At 41.0% G+C, this 22526-nt stretch overlaps 1 long non-coding RNA gene across 1 annotated transcript in view; it reads left to right on the top strand.

The window, feature by feature from the left end:
* Positions 1-22526, top strand: part of LOC309652820 — a 369034-nt gene that overhangs the window by 60127 nt on the left and 286381 nt on the right. Inside the window, exons 2-3 of the long non-coding RNA XR_014258893.1 lie at positions 19310-19461; positions 20331-20533. This is a non-coding gene — a long non-coding RNA (uncharacterized lncRNA). The remainder of the gene's footprint in view (positions 1-19309; positions 19462-20330; positions 20534-22526) is intronic.

A 22526-nucleotide genomic window follows, 5' to 3' on the forward strand; every position in this document is an offset into this window, starting at 1 on the left:
CCATTTTCTCCTTGGGGAGGGATGTCCACCTTGCCAGCCTTCTTTCAAGGACCTTTGCAACCTGGTCCTAAGTTAACTGAGCCTGATTTCATTTTCCACTGCTTCCCTACGTGGCCCATTTCCCCCTAACAATAGATTGATCTGCTCATCATTCTGTGCTCCTCAGCTATTAAGGACCAAGGGAGGAAGTAGGCCAAGAATGGGTGGGGACCAAGATCTGAGGCTTCAGGTAGTGGTCATTTGTGAGCAGGGAAGGCCCAACAGCAGGAACCTGGGAGTGGGGCAACTCAAGCAGGATGAAGTGGAGGTAGAGTTCAGGATGAGTATGTGTGGGAATACTAATGGCTTACAACTTGAGATATAACCCTGAGCATGCAGTGCAAGGCCTGATAGCCAGAGAAATGAACATCAGGACAGGGCAGATTCTAAAAGTAAGTGCCAAAAAAAAAAAAAAAGAAAAGAAAAAAGAAAAAAGAAAGAAAGAAAAGAAAAGAAGCAGTGGTGAGATCAGGTCAGCTATTTTTCATATGCAGAAATAGCTATAGGGTCTGCCGGCATGGGATCAAAAACTAAAACATCCCTAAAGACAGGATGTGTGTGTGAGTGTATGTGTGTGTGTGCATACGTGTACATGTGCACACCTTTGTTTAAGATAGTGATTGTTGGTATTCTTTGAGAACCTGATGGAAGTTATGAGACTTCTTCTTAGAAAAATGCACACACACAAAGAATTTTGCATAGAATTTTAGGGGTTTCATAGACTCTGAAATCCATGGGCCTAAGTTTACTGAAACCATCTTATCTAATGTTTAAGAGGAGAGATAGAGATAGGCAGAGAACTTTCCAAACAACAGAGATACTACCCAGGCTGATCTCTTAGGTGTGTTTTTCTCCTTTATTTCTCCAAAGCAGCCCCAATTTAAAAGCTAGCAGTGTGACATCAACCAAATTGTACTTTGCTTCTGCTTATTGACTTACTGATACCACTTCTGGAATTGATTCAGTGACCTGTTCTCTGTTACAGTTTTCTATGTCCCTGGGAAATCTATTCTCTGTGACCTTTCGATCTGTGAAACACACATACACACATGCTCACACAGAGTTGCTTAGATACCTCTATGTCCATTTAGTATCCTGGAGAGAAGGAGACTCATGAAAGAGGACAAGGGGGTGTATAAATCAAGATCTCCAGAGGCTTTAAGACAGGGAGATTTCGGTGTGTGTGAGGACAGGGCAGGGTGTGAATGAAGCTGTTGTGCTGGGTGAGTGATTATAGTGGTGGTACTTGCTTCAAGGAACAAGTGGGCTTTGAGTGCTGTTCACACTAAAGCGTGAGCCTTGACTTTCTTAATACAATTCTCCCAAAGCAATGGTTGTCAACCCTGACTATATACTAGAATCACCTGAGAAACTTTAAAAATATGCCCGTGTCCAGGCCCCAAACTCCAGGGATTCTGATTTAATTCTTCTGAGGTGTGGACAGAGCATACTTATATTTTATAAACTGTAAAACATTTAATTTAAAAATGCTACTCTACAATATATTAAAAATAGCTCTTATATAAACACCTATAATGTTTTCTTTAGCTACCAGATTTCCTTTGCTTAAAAATATTTTATCTATCTATCATCATCAACATCATCATCATCATCATCATCTATCTAAGGAAACTGTAAATTTCACCTATGGAAAAGCCCATATTCTATCACAAATGTGTATGGCTAGATTTCTCAGATTCCATTTTTTGGGGTCAGTATATTATAGATTTTGATACAGAAGTAGACAGAACAGTATAAAGAACCCCTATGTTCCCATCAGACATTTTGAATAATTAATAACCCATGGTCAATTTTGTAACATCTATATCCCCATTACTCCCTCTATACTTGTGTCTTAGTCTTTTTGGGCTGCTATAACATAAATACCATAGACTGAGTGGCTTGAACAAGAAATATTTGTTCCTCACAGTTCTGGAGGCTGGGGAGTCCAAGATCAAGGTGTTGCTAATAGATTCTGTGTCTGGTGAGAGCTGGCTGCTTCCTGGTTCATAGATGGCCATCTTCTCACTGTGGCCTCACATGGCAGAAGGGCCGAGGGAACACTCTGAGGTCTTTTATAAGGGCACTAATCCCGTTCACGAAGGCACCTTCCTCATGACCTAATCACCTCCCAAAGGCCCCACCTCCAAATACCATCACATTGGGGATTATATTTCAACGTATGAATTATGAATTTTGGGGGGACACAAGCATTCAATCTATACAAACTTGGCAATTCTATTCCTTTAAAATATATATTTATTGAGTGACTTCCCTGGTGGTCCAGTGGTTAAGACTCCATGCTCCCAATTCAGGGGGCCCAGGTTTGATCCCTGGTCAGGGAACTAGATCCTGCATGCCGCAACTAAAGATCCCGCATGCTGCAACTAAAGATCCTGCATGCTGCAACTAAGACCCAGTGCAGCCAAATAAATAAATAAATAAATATTAAAAAATACATTTATTGAGGGATAATTTACCTTCTTTTAGTGTGCAGGTCTATGAGTTTTGAAAAACTCATACAGTTGTATAAGCATCACTGTTATCAAGATATAGGACATTTGCATCACCCTAAAATGTTCCTTTATGACACTTTATAGTATATAGTATCACATGGTATGGATGTACCACAATTTGTCCATTCACCCATTGAAGGACTTTGGGGTTGTTGCCAAATTTGACTATTATGAAAAAAGCTGATGTGAACATTTGTGTACAGGTTTCTGTGGAAACAAATTTCAATTTCCTCTTTGGTGAAATGTCTGTTCATACCTTTTGCCCATTTTTTTCCACTGGAATGTTTTTTTTCTTACTGTTGAGTTTTGAGATATAGACAGATAGGTAGACTACAAATCCTTTATCAGATATACAGTTTGCAAATATTTTCTCCCAGTCTATGGATTGTGTTTTCATTTCAATACAGTGTCTTTTCAAGAGCAGAATTAAAAAATTTTGACGTTCTAATTAATCATTTTTTTCTTTTATGAATCATGTTTTTTATGTCATGTCTAAGAATTCTTTACTGAGCACCAGATCAAGAAGATTTTCTTCTATGTTTTCTAAGATTCATTTTGAGTTAATTTTGTATAGTGTGTGAGGTTTAAGTCCACATTTTGTTTTGTTTTGTTTTGCATATGGATGTTTATTTGATCCAATTTCATTTGTTGAGACAACTATACTTTCTCCTTTGGATTGCCTCTGCACCTTTGTCAAAAATCAATTGAGCACATATGTGTCGGTCTACTTCTAGGCTATATTCTGTCCCATTCATCTGTCTGTTTATCTTGACACTTCTCTTGATTACTGTTGCTTTATAGAAAGCCCTGAGAGCATGTATCATGAGTCCTATGACTTTGTTCTTTTTCAAAATTGTTTTGGCTCTTCTATTTCTTGTGCTTTTTCATATACGTTTTTGAATTAGCTTGTTGAGCTCTATAAAATATCCTGCTGAGCTCTACAAAATATCCTGCTGGGCTTTTGATTGGAATTATGTTTAAAGTATAGATCGATTTGGAGAGAATTGACATATTAACAAATTATTTATTTATTTATGGCTGTATCGGGTCTTAGTTGCAGCACACAGGATCTTTTGTTGTGGCATGAGGGCTCTTCGTTGCGGTGTGCAGGCTTCTCTCTAGTTGTGGCGTGCAGATTTTTTCTCTTCTCTAGTTGTGGTGCACAGGCTCCAGAGCGCATGGGCTCTGTAGTTTGCAGCATGCAGCCTCTCTAATTGAGGCGCATGAGCTCAGTAGTTGTGGTGCATGGGCTTAGTTGCCCCGTGACATGTGGGATCCTAGTTCCCTGACCAGGGATCGAACCCATGTCCCCTGCATTGGAAGGTGGATGCTTTACCACTGAACCACCAGGGAAGTCCCACAAATTAAGTATTTCAACACATTAACATGGTATCTCTCTCCATTTATTTAGCTTCTCTTTAATTTAGCACCATCGACACAATGTTGAATAGGAGTGATGAGAGCAGATCCATTCCTGTATAGTTTTGAGTCAAATAAAAGATATTGTATAATTTCATCTGTAACTATGACTGTGTATATTTGTAAAAGAAAAAGGATAAAAACCAACAAAATATTCATAATACATCTAAATTAATGTCTTTAATTATAATAAAATATTCATTCATGTATAAATTTTCAGTTGTCTCATAAATGTCTTTTTTTTCCTGTTTATTTGAATCAGGATGCAAATAAGGTCCATACACTGTAATTGGTTGATATGTCTTTTACATTTCTTTTAATTTATAGGTTCCTCTCATACCTTTTTATTCTTTGCAATTTATTTATTGAAGAAACTGGGTTGTTTGTCCAGTAGAGTTTTCCACAGCCTGGATTTTGCTAAAAGCTATCCCACGGTGTTTAACATGTTCCTCTGTCTTCTGTATTTCCTATAAATTAGTAGTTGGATCTAGATGCGTACTCAGATTCAGGTTCAATTTTTAAAAAACAGTTTCAATTATTAACTACTTGGATCAAATCATAAGCAATATTATTGCAAAAGAGCCCACTACATGTTCTAGTATTGTAATTGCTACCCAACAACTCATTAATATACAGAAACATGCATCATGAGGAGCAAGAACTATCACGCATCCATTCTATAGGTTAGCAGTTTGCCACCGTTGAGCCACAGTGCTCCCTTCATTAATCTGGGTAGTCACTCTTCACACTCATCTTGAGTGAATGATGGGATGATGTAAGCTCAAATGCAACGTATAACCATTTCTTTGTAAAAAAAGTCATAAGTTGAAAACAAAATATCTTGCATAATTTACTATTAAACACATAAAAACTGCCTTAACTTAAGGTCTTTCTCACTCTATCCAGCAGGCTAACAGGGCATCTTAGGGCATGACAGAGACTCTCTTATCACAGATGACTCACAGGTTAAAATCTTCAAATAAAACCACCCTATATGCTTCACTGGCTTTCCGAAGTACCCTAAGGCTGTATTCTGGAAACTCAAACCTATTTCGAAGTCCTGGACAATTTCCCTTACCACCTTCTGGAAAGAAAGCTTTTGGTTCAGGAGCTCTATTGATTTCCAGCTTGTAAGACAAGACTTTTACGCCGTTGGCAGCCTTAGTAGCCAGCTAATTTCGTGGGGGCCTTCCAGTCAGTGGGTTTGCAAGCAGAGTGCTTTGTGTCACCCATTTCCTTTAACCCAATATCGAAGTCTTTAGTTGCTTCTCTGTCTGTCTCTGCTGTTATGACACTAATGTGCTCTAGCAATCAAGCAAAGAAAAAACAAAGCTGCTCTTTCAACCAATACTTAACCTTTCTACTCTTAGAGTCAAAGTCTTTTTAAAAAGTTACATATATATATGTATACACACACACATATGTGTGTGTATGTGTGTGTATGTATACACACAGATACATATATAATTTACCCCGCTTTTTAAAAACTAAGGACTTATTTAATATATAACCACAATGATATTATCACTTCTAACAAAATTAACAGTAATTTATTAATACCCAGTTCATATTCAAATTTCCCTGTTTATCTTAAGAAATGGTTAATTTGAATCAGGATCCAAACAAGGGCCACACGTTACATTTTGTGGCTGTGTTTCTTAAGTCTTTTTTATTCTGTAACAATTTCCCCTCCTCATTTTCTTCCCATGTGTTATAGGCTGAATGTTTGTGTCCCCACCCTCCCCAAATTCGTATGTTGAAATCCTAACCTCCCCTGTGATGGTCTTTGCAGGTTGGGCCTTTGGGAGGTGATTAGGTCATGAGGGTGGAGCCCTTGTGAATAGGAGTAGTGCTTTTATAGACGAGACCCCACAGAGCTCTCTTACCCCTCCCACCATGCGAGGGCACAGCAAGAAGACAGCTGTCTGCAACCAGGGAGCAGGCCTTTACCAAGAACCCAACCATGCTTTCACCCTGATCTTGAATGTCCAGGCCCCAGAAATGTGAGAAACAAATATCTGTTGTTTATAAGCCATCCAGTCTGTTACATATTCTGTTACAGCAGCCTGAATCGGCTAAGACACTATACTATTGGAGAAATTGGGTCATTTGTTCCTTAAAATGCTCCACTTTCTGCATTTGGCTGATTACCTCCTGGTACCATTTAACTTGTTCCTCTATCTCTTTTATTTCCTATATACTGGTATTTAGATCTAGACTAGAGGATTGATTTGTTTCAGGTTCATTTCTTTTGGCAAAATACTTTGTAGGTAGTTCTGTGTACATTTAATTGCCATCAGTCAGAAGGCACATTGTGTCTGTCCCAGTTTTAGCCATGAGATTGATTTCATTATGAGGTGTGTTTGGCCTGTTCCTTGTTAAGCTTTCACCTGATAGGTTTAGAATTCATTGATGATCTTTGTCTAAATCCATTATTTCGTTTGAAGTTGTGAAATGGTGATTTTATCATCCTATCATTCCTTTTGCATTGATTAGTGGCATTCTCCATGATGAAGAACTTTCCTTCTCAACTATTTTCGTGACCCTGAAATACTGTTTGACCAGGAAATGCAGAATCAATGCTTAATTCTTTACCTTTATTAATTTTTAGCTTAATGAGTTGTTGCTCTAGAAACCTCCAATGATAATCAATGAGTTTTTTTCTTGAGTATAATAATGAAGTTGTAGAATTTTATATATTTGATGTGCTTGAATCAACCACAGTCTTTTTTTTTAATGCTCAATTAATTTGACAATCTTTGGTCGGTAGAAGCCCTTTCAATTTGGCTCCTCCGTCTTTTTGATGTGTCTTCAGTAGTCTTTGATAGCATCCTTGCTTTCTGGTATGACAAGATGCCCCAGTCTCATCTTGAACATTTTCTTTTTTTAAAAATAATTAATTAATTAATTAATTAATTTTTGGCTGTGTTGGGTCTTCGTTTCTGTGTAAGGGCTCTTTCCAGTTGCGGCAAGCGGGGGCCACTCTTCAACACGGTGCGCGGGCCTCTCACTATCGCGGCCTCTCTTGTTGGGAGCACAGGCTCCAGACCCGCAGGCTCAGTAGTTGTGGCTCATGGGCCTAGTTGCTCCGCGGCATGTGGGATCTTCCTGTACCAGGGCTCGAACCCGTGTCCCCTGCATTGGCAGGCAGATTCTCAACCACTGCGCCACCAGGGAAGCCCAACATTTTCTACTTTAGATCTGGAAACAGCCATTTCTCCAGGGAGCCATGGATCCTTTTTTTTTTTAAATTTATTTATTTTATTTATTTATTTTTGGCTGCATTGGGGCTTTGTTGCTGAGCACGGGCTTTCTCTAGTTGTGGCGAGTGGGGGCTGCTCTTCGTTGTGGTGCGTGAGCTTCTCATTGCGGTGTCTTCTCTTGTTGCAGAGCATGGGCTCTAGGCAGACAGGCTTCAGTAGTTGTGGCTCGTGGGCTCTAGAGCGCAGGCTCAGCAGTTTTGGCACACGGGCTTAGTTGCTCCGCGGCATGTGGGATCTTCCTGGACCAGGGCTCGAACCCGTGTCCCCTGCATTGGCAGGCGGATTCTTAACCACTGTGCCACCAGGGAAGCCCCCATGGATCCTTTTTAATGAGAAATGCAATCAGCATAAGTAATTTTTTTGTTTGTTTTTTAAACAGACTATTTTTTAGAGAACTTTGGGGTTTACGGAAAAATTGAGTCCAAAGTACAGAGAGTTCCCATATGTCTCCTCTCCCCGTCTTCCACAGTTTCCCCTTTTATTACCATCTTGCATTACTCCAGTACATTTATTACAATTAATTAACTGATATTGATACATATTATTAACTAAAGTTCATTAGTTAACGTTCATTGCCAAGTTCATTGCCAACTACTTAACAGGCTGCTGCCATCAACCAGAAAGTGGTAGCTTCCTCCCTCATCTCCTGTGATAACTAGGATTAAGAATGATACAGTTGCTGTGAACTCTTCCAGGAGGAGTCTCTAGGACAAGTGGCTCATAGACTGATGTCTAGGTCTGTCCAGTGAAAGTTGGGTAGGCTGGGTAGGAGAACCATTTTGGAAGGAAGCATCTGAGTAGAAGCACATTGAACTCCAGGTCAGGCTGGGATGAGAGATGTTCAAAGTGTTAGTGAGATGGGGATCTAAAGTTAACCCTGGGATATCAGTCTGCAAACTTAGGTTAAGACTCCATTACAGGCCTCAGAGTGATGGGCTTCTAGTCTTAGGTCCTTATCGCTCTCTAGACTAGAGACTTTGTGTTGCCTCAGACTAGAGAGGGGTCAGAGCTGAAGGTCAAGGGACCAGGCTACCAGGATTTAGAAATCTACAGGGGAGGAAGCTAGGTAGGCTTGAACCTAATCTCTTTGGGCATGCTTCAAGAAGCATTTAAGTGGCCCAACTGGAATCCTGAAATCTAGACCCCCTTCTGTTACCATCTCTCCCCCCTTTTCTGGACTAGTAATTTTGCAATTAACAATGGGTTAATTGCTTGGAAATGTTTACTTGACTGAGCTAAGATTTAAACTTGCTTCAGGGAAAGTATCTTGGAAGGGTCAGAAGCCTGCAATGGGTAGTTGGTTGCAAAATGGGAATTAGATGGAGAGAGGATCCATCTCTATTAATCTCCACTTAGGTAGTGATTAGACTTGTGAAGAGGGCTGAGAACTTAATTGTTCAGTGTCATCGGGAAGTCAATTATTTTAATCTTTCTTCAATAGTTAGCTATTAACTTGGAATAAAGAGGAGAATAATTGGAGATGGATTTGCTCAGACTAGCTTGTGCCTTGTAGAGTCAATATTCTTGGCTGTTAATGAGATCTTGGATAAAATGAAGTAGGCACAAAGGGAGGCAACCAGCTAGAGGTGATGCTTGGCTAAGAGCAATATGACGGACTAGATGGATTCAGAGTATCCTGCACCTTCTCCCAACTTTTTCAGCAATCTTTTCCCCAAAGCTCTACACCGCAGTCCCAACCCTATGGGTCTATGCCACTATAGACAGAACCCCAAGGTTTCACATGTAATGATTAAGAGTTTGGGTTTGGAGTTGGATCTGATCTAGAATCCCATCATGACCCCTTATCACCTATGTGACCTTGACTGAGTTACTTAATCTCCTTCTGTTTTCTCAGCTGCAAAATGGCAGTAATAATAATACTTACCACATGATTGTTCAGAGAATTATATGAAATTAATGCACGTAAAGCTCTTAGTGTAATGCCTGAAATAAAGGTACTCAACAACGAATATTTGTTTCCTTTCATGCTTTTCCAGACCACGAATCTTCTGTGGTGGAAAATCCCAAGTGCTCTGATATTTTACACATACTTCTTCCGATAAGGCTGCTACCAATGAAGGCTTGATAAACCCTTGGGCTCTGCTCAGAGCTGTGGCCTGGCAGCCCCTCTGTCTTTGACAAGCCCACCTCTACCCTTTCCAGTGTGGTATAATGGTTTTGAGTGTGGGCTCTGGAGTGTGGACAGATCTGTGCTGGAATCTACAGCTCAACTACTCCCTGACTGTACAACTTCGGACAAATCATTTAACCCTTCTGTGCCACGCACGCTTTCCTTATCTGTAAAATAGCAATAATAATATTGTTATCTCATGAGATTGCTGGGAGGATTCAATGAGCTGATATATGTATAGTGCTCAGAACAATGTCTGACACATGGTAAGTGCTCAAAAAGTGGTAGCTATATTATTATCTATATTGTTCTCTCCATCCTGGCTACCATTCTCTCAGGAACCTGAGGGGTATCAAGAGTTCACCTGAAAAAATCATATAAGCGGACACTTAATGGGTTAAGTGTCCCCTACTCCACCACCATGAAACCAAAGACACCATTACCTAGTGGCAGCTTATGGGTTCTAAGCTGTGTCATTTTAAAACATGGCCCCCAAATTTTTGACACTCCTCCCATTGAGAAGTGATGTCTAATCCCCTCCCCTTGAATCTGCATTCTGTGAATGCTTGACCAATAGGATATGGCAGAAGTGGCACTGTGCCAGTTTCTGGGCCTATGCCTCAAGAAACTGGCAGCTTCCACTTCCTATCTCTGGGGGTGTTCACTCTTGGAACTCGGACACATTCTGTGACAAAAGCCAACCAGCCCATGGAAAGGCCCTTGTGGAGAGGAAATGAGGCTCCTGGCCCTCAGCCCTGGTTGGGCTCTCAGTTGACAGCCAGCATGAACTTGCCAATCAATGTGAGTGAGCCATCTGGGATGTAGTTCCTCTAGCTCCCCATTGATCCACCCCAGCTGATGTCACATGAAGCAAAGATCAGCCCGCTTTGCCAAACCTTGTCCATTGTTGTGACCAGCATAAATGTTGTTGTTTTAAGCCACTAAGTTTGAGGTGATTTGTTACACAGCAATAGATAATCAGATCATATATTGCGGGCAGCTGGCCAATAGGTGGGGGAGATCTTCTGGGGCAGGTGGGTCCATGTATTCCCAACTACATCATGCAAGTGGTGACTGGTCCTATCCATGTATAGGGCTGGACTTTGAATTATGGAATGGAATTGTCCTGGGATGTGGTTGTTAAGTCTAATGCTTCAGTCTTAAAAAATAAAGCACAAACACAAAATGTTTTTGATCAAAATGTCGACAGTATTACACTAAATATCAATCCCCTCCCTGACAAATCTACTCCTTCTCCATATCCCATATCTCAGAAATGATATCTTGTACTATCCAGTTATTCAAGTAAAACATGTAAGGGTCATCCATGAATCCTTCCTTTCCCTGACCCCTCACATCCAGTTCATTAGAAAGTACTGTTGACTGTATCTTCAAAATGTACCCTAAATCTGTCCTCTTTTCTCCATCCCCAATGTCACTACTCTAGTCCAGACTATCCTTTTGTCTTACTTGGGCTCACCTGTATTCGACACAAACTTATGTGCCTTCTTAGATTCTTTTCTGAGATGCTGCCCACTTTCCAAATTGTGCTGCCGTCATTCCATTTTGGGAGCATCCCTCCTGAACTTTCAGAGCTACAAGGTAGTCTAAGTTGATGCCCTACACCTGCATGACCCGCATGTTCTACCCATTTACCTGTGAGTGCCAAGTTATCACTCCACTTCCACACCTGGGGAAAATGCCATACCATGGGAATGGGATCTGGCTTCGTGAGAAGCTGCCAAGGGACCAGATGATGCAACTGGAAGTGAAGGGGAATGAGTACCCTGGGGTAGGGGACTGACTAGTGGAAATGAGGAGGCAGGAGGGAGCCAGGCAGATCAATTTCTCCTACTTTCTCCTATTGTGTACAACTCTGAAACGTGTATGCGTGTTTTCCTTTCAACCATTGCGAGCAAACACACCTGGCAAGTGACCTGCAGTTTTCTGACGTGATGGCCAGTGAAGTAATGCATTGTGTCACATTGTTTTACATCTTTCCTTGCTTCACTTGCCTTTTTTCCTCATCCTTGTTGCCTTAGGCTTGCACAATTCCCATATGGTTAGTACTTGATTTTCTGACTGAGGCTCTGTTTTTTCTTTTTTTAAAAAAAAAAATAAATTTATTTATTTATTTATTTATTTTTGGCTGAGTTGGGTCTTTGTTGCTGCGCACGGGCTTTCTCTAGTTGTGGCGAGGGGGGGCTACTCTTCATTGCGGTGCGCGGGCTTCTCATTGTGGTGGCTTCTCTTGTTGCGGAGCACGGGCTCTAGGCGTGCGGGCTTCAGTAGTTGTGGCTAGCGGGCTTAGTTGCTCCCTGGCATGTGGGATCTTCCCAGACCAGGGCTCGAACCAGTGTCTCCTGCATTGGCAGGCGGATTCTGTTTTTTTTTTTTAACATCTTTATTGGAGTATAATTGCTTTACAATGGTGTGTTAGTTTCTGCTTTATAACAAAGTGAATCAGCTATACATATACATGTATCCCCATATCCCTTCCCTCTTGCATCTCCCTCCCTCCCACCCTCCCTATCCCACCCCTCTAGGTGGTCACAAAGCACCGAGCTGATCTCCCTGTGCTATGCGCCTGCTTCCCACTAGCTATCGGTTTTACATTTGGTAGTGTATATATGTCTATGCCACTCTCTCACTTTGTCACAGCTTACCCTTCCCCCCGCCACTGTGTGCTCAAGTCCATTCTCTAGTAGGTCTGCGTCTTTATTCCCGTCCTGCCCCTAGGTTCTTCATGACCAATTTTTTTTTTTTTTAGATTCCATATATATATGTGTTAGCATACTGTATTTGTTTTTCTCTTGCTGACTTACTTCACTCTGTATGACAGACTCTATGTCCATCCACCTCACTACAAATAACTCAATTTCGTTTCTTTTTATGGCTGAGTAGGCACGCGGATTCTTAACCACTGCGCCACCAGGGAAGCCCTCAGGTTCTGTTTTATAAGACCCTGGCTAAGACATTTGATATTAGAAATGGTTCTAGAAAACAGACTATCAGGATGGGGTTTGGGAGCTGTGTTGTTCTCCTGTCTAAAAGCAGTAGGTATCATTTCTTTTTTTTTTTAGATTCTGCATATAAGTGATATCATATGATATTTGTCTTTCTCTGTCTGACTTACTTCACTTAGTATGATAATCTCCATGTCCAATCCATGTTACCGAAAATGGCATTATTTAATTCTTTTTAATGGCTGAGTAATATTCCATTGTATATATGTACCACATCTTCTTTATCCGTTCATCTGTTAATGGGCATTTAGGTTGCTTCCATGTCTTGGCTATTGTAAACAATGCTGCAACGAACATTGCAGTGCATGTATCCTTTCGAACCATGTTTTCCTCCTGATATATGCCCAGGAGTGGGATCTCTGGATCATATGGTAGCTCTATTTTTAGTTTAGTTTTTTTTTTTAACATCTTTATTGGATTATAATTGCCTTACAATGGTGTGTTAGTTTCTGCTTTATAACAAAGTGAATCAGTTATACATATATATATGTTCCCATATCTCTTCCCTCTTGTGTCTCCCTCCCTCCCACCCTCCCTATCCCACCCCTCTAGGTGGTCACAAAGCACCGAGCTGATCTCCCTGTGCTATGCGGCTGCTTCCCACTAGCTTTAGTTTTTTAAGGAACCTCCATACTGTTCTCCATAGTGGTTGTACCAATTTACATTCCCACCAACAGTGTAGGAGGGTTCCCTTTTCTCCACACCCTCTCCAGCATTTGTTATTTATAGACTTTTTAATGATGGCCATTCTGCCCAGTGTGAATTGGTACATCATTGTAATTTTGATTTGCATTTCTCTAATAATTAGCGATGTTGAGCATCTTTTCACGTGCCTCTTGGCCATCTGTATGTCTTCTTTGGAGAAATGTCTATTTAGGTCTTCTGCCCATTTTTTTGACTGGGTTGTTTGTTTTGGGGATTTTGAGTCACATGAGCTGTAAAAATGATACAAATGAACTTATTTACAAAACAGAAACAGACTTACAGATTTAGAGAAGGAACTTATGGTTACCAGGGGGAAGGGTTGGGGGAGGGGTAGACTGGGAGTTTGGGATTGACATGTACACAGTTCTATATTTAAAATAGATAACCAACAAGGACCTACTGTATAGCACAGGGAACGCTGCTCAATATTCTGTAATAACCTAAATGACAAAAGAATTTGAAAAAGAATTGATGCATGTATATGTATAACTGAATCACTTTGCTGTACACCTGAAACTAACACAACATTGTTAATCAATTATGCTCTAATATAAAATAAAAATTTAAAAAATAAAATAAAAACAAAGGATAAATTATCAAAAAAAAACCCCCAAAGGATAAATTAAAAAAAAAGTAAAAGCAGTAGGGACCCTATTGCTGGTGTTAAGTGTGTGAAGATAACCCCTGCCACGAAATGGCATTGCAATCACTAGGGCTTTCACCTGTGCTATGTGGTATTTTATTGGTATGATATGGAGGTACAAGGCAAGATATGGGGAGGTCAAGTGGCTGTGGCACTTAATCGATATATGGACAATGTTATTTCTAAGGATCTTGGAGTAGAATGGTTGCTTTTGACTGCAGAAGGAACTCTGCCTCTATGGACGATTTAAAGGAGATCCTTATCTCCTGCAGCTGCAGGACAGACTATACTAAAAATCAGGCTCAGGATCCGATAATAAGGGTAGCAGAGGTGCAAAAAAGACTAAATGTACAACCTTGTCAGGGCATTTTTTCAAGATCAGATAGGGAGAAATTGGAACATGGAGATCTGGAGTGGTTATTTGGATAGATGAATCCAAGTATTATGAACCCTCCAGTTTCCCCGAGCTTTTCTTGCTGGCAGGAGCAGCCGCTTTTCCCTTGCCGGAGGAGAGTAAGTTTCCTTTTCATGGAGATTATGTAATGATTTCACCTGAAGCAGCTGCCTTGTGAGATGACCTTTTTTCTCAAGATGCATCCCACCATCCTCATTACCTCCAGTCAATAACCAGAATTATATCTTGGCACAGCTTTGAAAGAAAAGTACACACCCTGCTCTAGAAATATTTTATGCTCATTCATAGGGAGAATTGAAAGCAGTTCACAATCTCAAAAACATTATTTGCATGCAAGAAGCCAGATATACCCCAAAATACATACTGCATGATTCCATTTAAACGACTTCCAAGAACGGACAATACAAATCTATGGAGAAAGAAAATCAGAAAGTGGTTGCCTCTGGGTGGGTGTCGGGATTAACTGGAAAGGGCAGGAGGGAACTTTCCAGGGTGATGGAAATGTTGCATGTATTATTTTGAGTGGTGGTTACATGAGTATATACAGCTGTCAAAACTAAGAACTGTATATTTTTTGTATGTAAATTATACATCAATAAAGAATTAACAATCAGTTCACCTTTATATGGCAAGGACATGCTCACTGTCTTACCTCAGGGCTATTTTAACTCTCATACTTTCTATAATAATATTGTATTCAGGGCTTATACATCTTGACGCTGAAGAATATCACACTAGCCCACTATATTGATGAATATATTTACATCATGAATTTCTGCAGGTTTGGGGGTCTGGGGCAGAATATCCTCTCAAAGGTAAAGGACAAAACCCTGTACTTTATATCTCCTACCACTGAGAAAGAGGCACAGCACTGATAGATCTTTTGAGATTTTGGATACAGCACATGGAACACACCTCTGACTCATTTATTTGGTAATCTAGAAGGCTGCTGGGTTCATGTGAGGCCCAGAGCAAGAGAGGGCTCTGCAGGAGGACTAGACCATCTGACAAGCTGATCTACCTTCTGGGCCTTATGATGTTTCAGATCTAGTGGTGCTAGATTAAGCCTCTGGCAAACCCCTAGGAAAGTCACAGTGCAGATCTCTAAGGTTCTGGAGCAGGGTCATGCCCTTGGTGGTTGGCGTACAATATTATGTTAGTTTCAGGTGTACTACATGGTGATTTGACATTTGCATGCATTATGAAATAATCACCATGATAATAATAGTATCCATCTGTCCCCATATAAAATTATTACAATGTAATTGACCATATTCCTTATGCTGTATATTATAGCCCCATGGTTTATTTATTTTATAACTGGAGGTTTATACCTTTTAACCCCTTCACCTATTTTGCCCCACTCCCACCCCCTCACCTCTGGCAACCACTTGTTTGTTCTCTGTATCTATGAGTCTGTTTTCATTTTGTTTTTGTTTGCTTTGTTTTTCAGATTCCACGTATAAGTGAGATCATATGACATTTTTCTTTGTGTCTTATTTTGCTTAGCATAATACCCTCTAGACCCATCCATGTTGTCACAAATGGTAAGATTTCATTTTTTATGGCTGAGTAATATTCCTGTGTGTGTGTTTGTGTGTGTGTATGCCACATCTCCTTTATCCATTTATCTACCAATGGACATTTAGGTTGTTTCCATATCTTGGCTATTGTAAATAATGCTGCAATGAACATTGGGGTACATGTATCTTTTTGAATTAGTGTTTTCATTTTCTTTGGATAAATACCCAGGAGTGGAACTGCTATATTGTGTGGTAATTCTAATTTTTAATTTTTTGAGTACCCTCCATACTGTTTTCCATAGTGGCTCTACCAATTTGCATTCCCACCAGAAAACTGTTCTTTTAAAAACATCATCTAGTGTGCTAGTAAGACTGAGCAGCTCATCATGGGGCACTGTATTAGTTATCTCTTGCTGAGTTACACAATTGTCAAAAACTTAGCAACTTAAAACACCACACATTTATTATCTGGTAGTTTCCATGTGTTGGGAGTCTGGTCTTGGCTTAGCTGAATCCTCTGCTCAGGGTCTCACAAGGCTGCAGTCAAGGTTTTGGCCAGGCTGCATTCCTTTCTGGAGCTCAGGGTCCTCTTTCAAGCTCATGTGCTTGTTGACAGAATTAAGCTCCTTTCAGCTGTAGGACTGGGGTCTCTGTTTGCTTGCTGGTTGTTGACCAGGCACCTCTCTTAGTCTCAGGGACTGCCTGTGGTTTCTTGTCACATGGCCCTCGCACAGGTCCTCCTACAACATTGCCGTTTCGTCCTTCCTCTTCTTCCTCTTCTTCTTCTTCTCCTCCTCCTCCCTCTCCCCCTCTTTCTCCTTCTTCTTCTTCTTCATATACATTGTAGAATGATTGCCAAGATCAAGATAATTAACACACCCATTACCTTACATAGTTAACTTTTTTTCTTTTTTTTTGGTGAGAATGTTTAAGATCTACTTTCAGCAACTTTCAAGTATACAATACCATATTATTAACTATAGTTGCCATGCAGTTTAGTTCTTAGAGGCCAGGAGGAGAAGCACTCCAGTCTGCCAAGGTGGAGTCTATATAATGTAACATAATCACTGCAGTGATTGTCCTGTCACCTTGGCCATCTTCTGTTGGCTAGAAGCAAGTCACAGTTTCTGCCTACACATAAGGGGAAGGCATTATATAAGCATGTGACTCATTGGGAGTCACCTTAGGTATGTCCACCGCAGACACCGACTGTGAAAACGAGCTCCTCATAGTAAAGTGGGTGTTATCTGACATATCGAGTTGTAAGGTTGGGCATGAACAGCAACAGTCTATTGTGTGATGGAAGCGATACAGTTGGGACTGGGCTGAAGCAGGTCCAGCAGGCATGAACCAAGCATCAGAGCAGATGGCCCAGACAGGTGTCACCTGTTTCTGCGGCACCACCCCTCTTTCAAGCCACACCTGTGCTGCCTGATGTTGTTGTTGGTGGTGGCGGTGGTGGGCTGTCTGCTGCTATTAACTGACAGAGGAAGAATGGATTCTGGCCTGATTAGCAGACGGGTCAGGGCAATATGTTGGCACCGTGTGGAAATGGATTGCTGTCCCATTCTAGCTCCACTCAGCAGGGGCTCCGAAGGACAGTGGAGAAGGAAATACACCCAGTGGGTAGACTTCCTTTCACTAAAGCTGATCTAGCATCTGCCACAGCGAGGTGCCCAAACGGGTGGCAGCCCTCATACAGCACCATTCTTCAGGGAGACCAGCCAGCTACCTGGTGTCAGATCAATTACTTGGATCTCGTCTATCCTGAAGAGGGCAGTGATCCTTCCTCAGCTGAATGGTTTTCTACTCTAGACACGCCTTCTCTGCCCACATTGCCCACACTGGCACCACTGTCTGAGGGTTTACAGAATGCCTGATAGAACAATAGAACGGGCTGTTGAAGGCTCCACTAAGGTTCCAGAAAGAGGGTTGGCTGCTGTATGTTATATGCTAGGATGTAGTATATGCCTTGATACTCTGATTGGTATAGAGTACTACATCCCTTATAGTTAGAATACACAGATCCAGGAATCTGAGTCAGGATGCTTGGAAAAAGTCCTGTAAATACTGCAAGAAGTGGGAGTCTCCTTGTCACCTTGCTGGCATAACAGCGATGATAGCATTGTTTGTGCTGATGGCAGCCATAGCTACTGCCAGAGACAACCAAGGGTTTTAAACAAAGAATGCCATGGTCAGAAGCAGCTGGAAAAGCTTAATGACAGATAAGGAAAGTGGAAGAATCAGGTAAATGGAAAGAATTTTGGGGTTTTGGCTGTGGTGAAACAAATTAGAGTTCTGGGATCATAGAGACCTAACTTTAAATCCTGCCTCTACAACTTATCTACATGACCTCGGGCAAATAGTTTTATCTTCTGAACCTCACTTCCTATATCTGTAAAAGAGATAATAATAGTATCTGCCCACAGAGTTATGGTGAGAATTAATTCATGCTTGTAGTAGTATTTGTAAAATTCCTAGAACAGTGTCTGGCAAAGATCAAGTGTTCAATAAAATTATGTGTGCAAAGAACATACTTCTCACTTTAAGACAGACATGGTATGACTCTAAAAACAATGAGGTGGAACTGTCCCAAAGCTACTTGAAGGAGCTTCTTTGATGGTACCCTCAGAAAAGTGCCAATGCCTGTGCCAAAGATAGATTTGCCTTGACACCAGTGAAGCTTGAGCTACAGGGTCCTGTATTTCCACCAGCCCCTTCCGAAGCTCTGAGTGTGGCCCTAGGAATGTGTTCATATAATCATGTGAACTGTATTTAAACTATATATAGTTAACTACATTTAACTATATTCTAAAGTTCCTTTTAATACATTTTCTCCAGAAATTCCCTTAAAATAACCACTGATTTTTTTTCTTTTTCATTTCTGCATTTTGTTTCTGGTGTTCAATAGGAAAGGATCTTTCAGTGAGCTATCTGCAACACTTTTCTGCAAATGATATATTGGTTTTATTTCCACGTTTCGAGTAGCCCTGCTCTGGCCTCACGCACAATTGCATTCTGGGACCTCTCTCTGCATCTCTTCTACGTTCCGTTCACTGTTTCCTGGATTTCATACGTTCCTCTCAAGATGTTTCCTAAGAAAAGATGCATCAGAAGTAAATTGAGAATTTGAATATCTGAAAATGTCTTTATTCTTTTCTAGAACTTCTTGTTGTTTGGCTGGGTGTGTATTTCTAAGTTGGAAAAAAAAATCCCCAGTGTTTAATTTCCAGTGTTGCTATTGAGGAATTGAATGTGATTCTGATTCCCAGTCAGTATTCTTGATCTCTGTTTGTGTCCTGTTATGATTATTCCCCCTCTGGAAGCTTAGAATAACTTATCTTTAGCACTGATTTTTCCAAAATGTAATGATGATAAGCCTTACTGGGGCTATTTTTTTCATTCATCGTGCTGGGCACTCAGTGGGCTTTTCTATCTGGAGACTCATCTGGAGTCTCATGTCCTTTGGTTCTGGGGAATAATCTCGTATTCTTTCTTTAATATTTTCCTTCTCTCCTTTTTACTGTTGTCTCTTTCTAGTACACCTAATAGTCAGATATTGGATATCATGGACTGGTGCATTGATTTTATTTTTTTATCTCTTTCTTCTCCATGGTTGATGAAACCAGGCTTCATCAGTAACTCCTAACCTCAGTATATGGGGAGGAAAAGCATATGGATGACTGGTAAATGACTGAACAGAATGGAGGAAGGTCTCATCCCAAGTGCTCACAAAAGAAGACCAATGAAAAGCAAGTTGATTCTCCCTTCAGAATTCCAGGTAGGCTTGGGAATTGGAGGAACCATGTGACTTTGACAGTGAGTACAGGGTTTAGAACTTGGAGGTAATTTAAAAGTCTGTTTATGACTACCAAATGTAAAATAGATAGCTAGTGGGAAGCTGCTGCATAGCACAGGGAGGTCAGCTCGGTGCTCTGTGACCACCTAGAGGTGTGGGATAGGGAGGGTGGGAGGGAGATGCAAGAGGGAGGGGATATGGGGATATATGTATACATATAGCTGATTCACTTTGTTATACAGCAGCAACTAACACACCATTGTAAAACAATTATACTCCAATAAAGATGTTAAAAAAAATAAAAAGTCTGTTTATGGAACAGTTTTCATGTGCCTAATGCACAGTGAGGCCAAACAAACTGGAACGTCAGAGTTTGGAGCAGAGAAAGGTTTATTGCAGGACCGAGGAATGAGAATGGGTGGCTCATGCTCAAAACGCCCAAACTCCCCGGCGGGTTTCAGGGAAGCATTTTTAAAGGCCAGGTGAGGGAGGGGAGTCGCAGGGTGTATGACCAGCTTGTGTACAATTCTCTGATTGGTTGATGGTGAGGTAACAGGGTGGTGTCACAGGGGTTAACATTATCAATCCTTAGGCTCCAGTAGGTCTGGGGGCTTGTGCTCATGGTCATCATGTAGTTAACTTCTTCCATTTGGTGGGGATTTTAGCATCTGTAAAACAACTTAGGAAATGTGCATCAGATACTGTTATCTAGGTATTTCAGGGAGGAACTAAAGATTCTGTGACTGCCATATGTCTGATTTACCGTTTAAATTCTTGTCCATTCTCCTGGCCCAACTGCTACTTTTGTCACTACATGTTCACATCCTTTCAATCATTAATTCTTGATCCAGGCTTTTGTGACTCAGGAGAGGCCTGGGAGACTACAGCTTTTCTACAAACAAGAGGCAGGCAGAGGACATGATGGTGGTGGTGATGGGGGGTCCTGTCTCCAGAAGGCCCCATACAGTCCTGCTCGGCTACAAGGTGACTTTGGAACTCATTCTAGAAGACAATTTTGGTTTTTGTCTTCCAGTTGTACATATCATGATGGAAGGTAAGAGTGCACAGTTGTGAGCCTGAGTAGCATACTAAAAATAGGGGAGGTGAATGGCCAAAATGTATACTGAATGTGATATGAAAATACATTTCTATGTTTTCTCATGTCACAAACAATCCACGTTGTTTAATTTTCTTTACATTATATAAGAAAAAGTATACATTGGGGGACTTCTCTAGTGGTCCTGTGGTTAAGACTCTGCACTTCCAATGCAGGGGGTGTGGGTTCGATCCCTGGTCGGGGAACAAAGATCCCACAGGCCACGTGGCGTGGCCAAAAGATTAAAAAAAAAAAAAAAAGAAAAGTATACATTGTCAGCCAGATATAGCACTTAGGGCCTTCTCAGCTCTCTTCTGAGTATGCGCCCGGTCCTGGGCATGCGTGTGGCCTTCTAGATTCCCAGGAATATGTGGAAGCTTTTCAAAGCCCTTATTCCCCAAAGCATCTCATTGCCCAGCCTTTCCTCCCAGGATTTTTGCTTAGTCTATTGTTTCCCCAACTGTTATGCCTTACCCCAGGTGGCAGCTACTAATGTTTGCCTTCAAATGATTTTAACAATTGCCCCCCTGGGTAGTCACCTCAGCCCTGGGAGAGTTCTGAGTTAGTCTAAATAAAGATAAGCCCTTTGAGTTGGCCTTTAAGGAAGTCTCCAAGCACGTTAAAATAAACAGACACAATTCTTTGAGAATAAAGTCTGTTCTGCTGTCCTGGGTACTGGGTACTTATACCAGGAATGTGGGTTCCTGTTGTCTTCAAGGTCACTGCGGAGCTGGGGAGCAAGGAATGGGTCCAAGGTAAATTAAAATGCCACAAATCTCTCTTAGCAAGATCCAGCTGCTTTCTCTTGATTGAGCATACCCCTGTTTCTGCAAGCTTTTGATTAGTATCCAGAGTTCCGAAAAAGTTAATTCTGATGGTTTTTGGCAGTTTATTCATAGCTTTTGTGGAGGGATGAACTTTTGGAGTTCCCTACTCTACCATTTTCGCAGATGTCACCTGGATTCTTCCTTGTTTTTGATGGCCTTGACAGTTTTGAGGAATACTGGTCAGGTATTTTTTCAAACGCCCCTCCATTGATATCTGTCTGATGTTTTTGCTCATGATATGCTGGGGCTATGGATTTTGGGAGAAACAACACAGAAGTAAAGTGCAAGTCTCACCACATTATATCACAGGTATATACTATCAGAGTGACTTATTACTGGTAAGAAGAGTGTAAGTAGAGTGTAGTGCTTTCGAGGTTTGGGCTCTCAAGTCAAACACAACTGAATTCAAATCCTGGCTCCTCCAGTTGCTTGAGTAAGTGATGGAATTTTTCTAGGCCTCAGTTTTCTCATATGTAAAGCAGGAGTAATAATAGTAGCTACCTCATAAGGTTACTGTGGAGAATTGAATGAGAAAATTCATGTGAAGTAATTAACATGATGTCTGGCACAGAGTGAATGCTCAATACATGTGAACTAGTACAATGAGAGGATGTGTGTGTGGGGGGGTATACACAAGAGCAATTTTAAAGATAATATCAAGAGAATCTGAAGTGCTTTTCATTATATAAAGTGCCATAGTTTTTCTTAAAGATTTGATGGGAAACTCAGAGTTCAATGGAGTTAGATATATTTGGATAAAATGGGAAATTTCATGCGTGAGGCATTAGTCCTGAAGGCAGGCCAGATAGCTACTGTAGCTAGAGCTCCTAGGTAGCCAGGAGCTAGTATAAAGCCTGGCATTTGTGGTCAGGGACGGACCCTAGAAGAAAAGGAAGGGGTGAAAACTATGTAGTCATTAAAAGCACTACTGTTGGAATCATACAAACCAGGGATCAAATCCCGGCTCTCTTTTCACAGGCTCTGTGACCTTGGGTAAAGTGACTAAACTTCCCTCGGCTAAAGTTTCCTTATCTGTAAAATGGGTATGATAAATTGAGGTTAAATGAAATAACCCAAGCAAATGGCCCAGAACATTCCCTGTCATGTAGTTAGCTGCTCTTTAT

The sequence above is a fragment of the Balaenoptera physalus genome, assembly GCF_965194825.1.
Source record: "Balaenoptera physalus genome assembly, chromosome: X".
NCBI classification, from domain to species: Eukaryota; Metazoa; Chordata; class Mammalia; order Artiodactyla; family Balaenopteridae; genus Balaenoptera; species Balaenoptera physalus.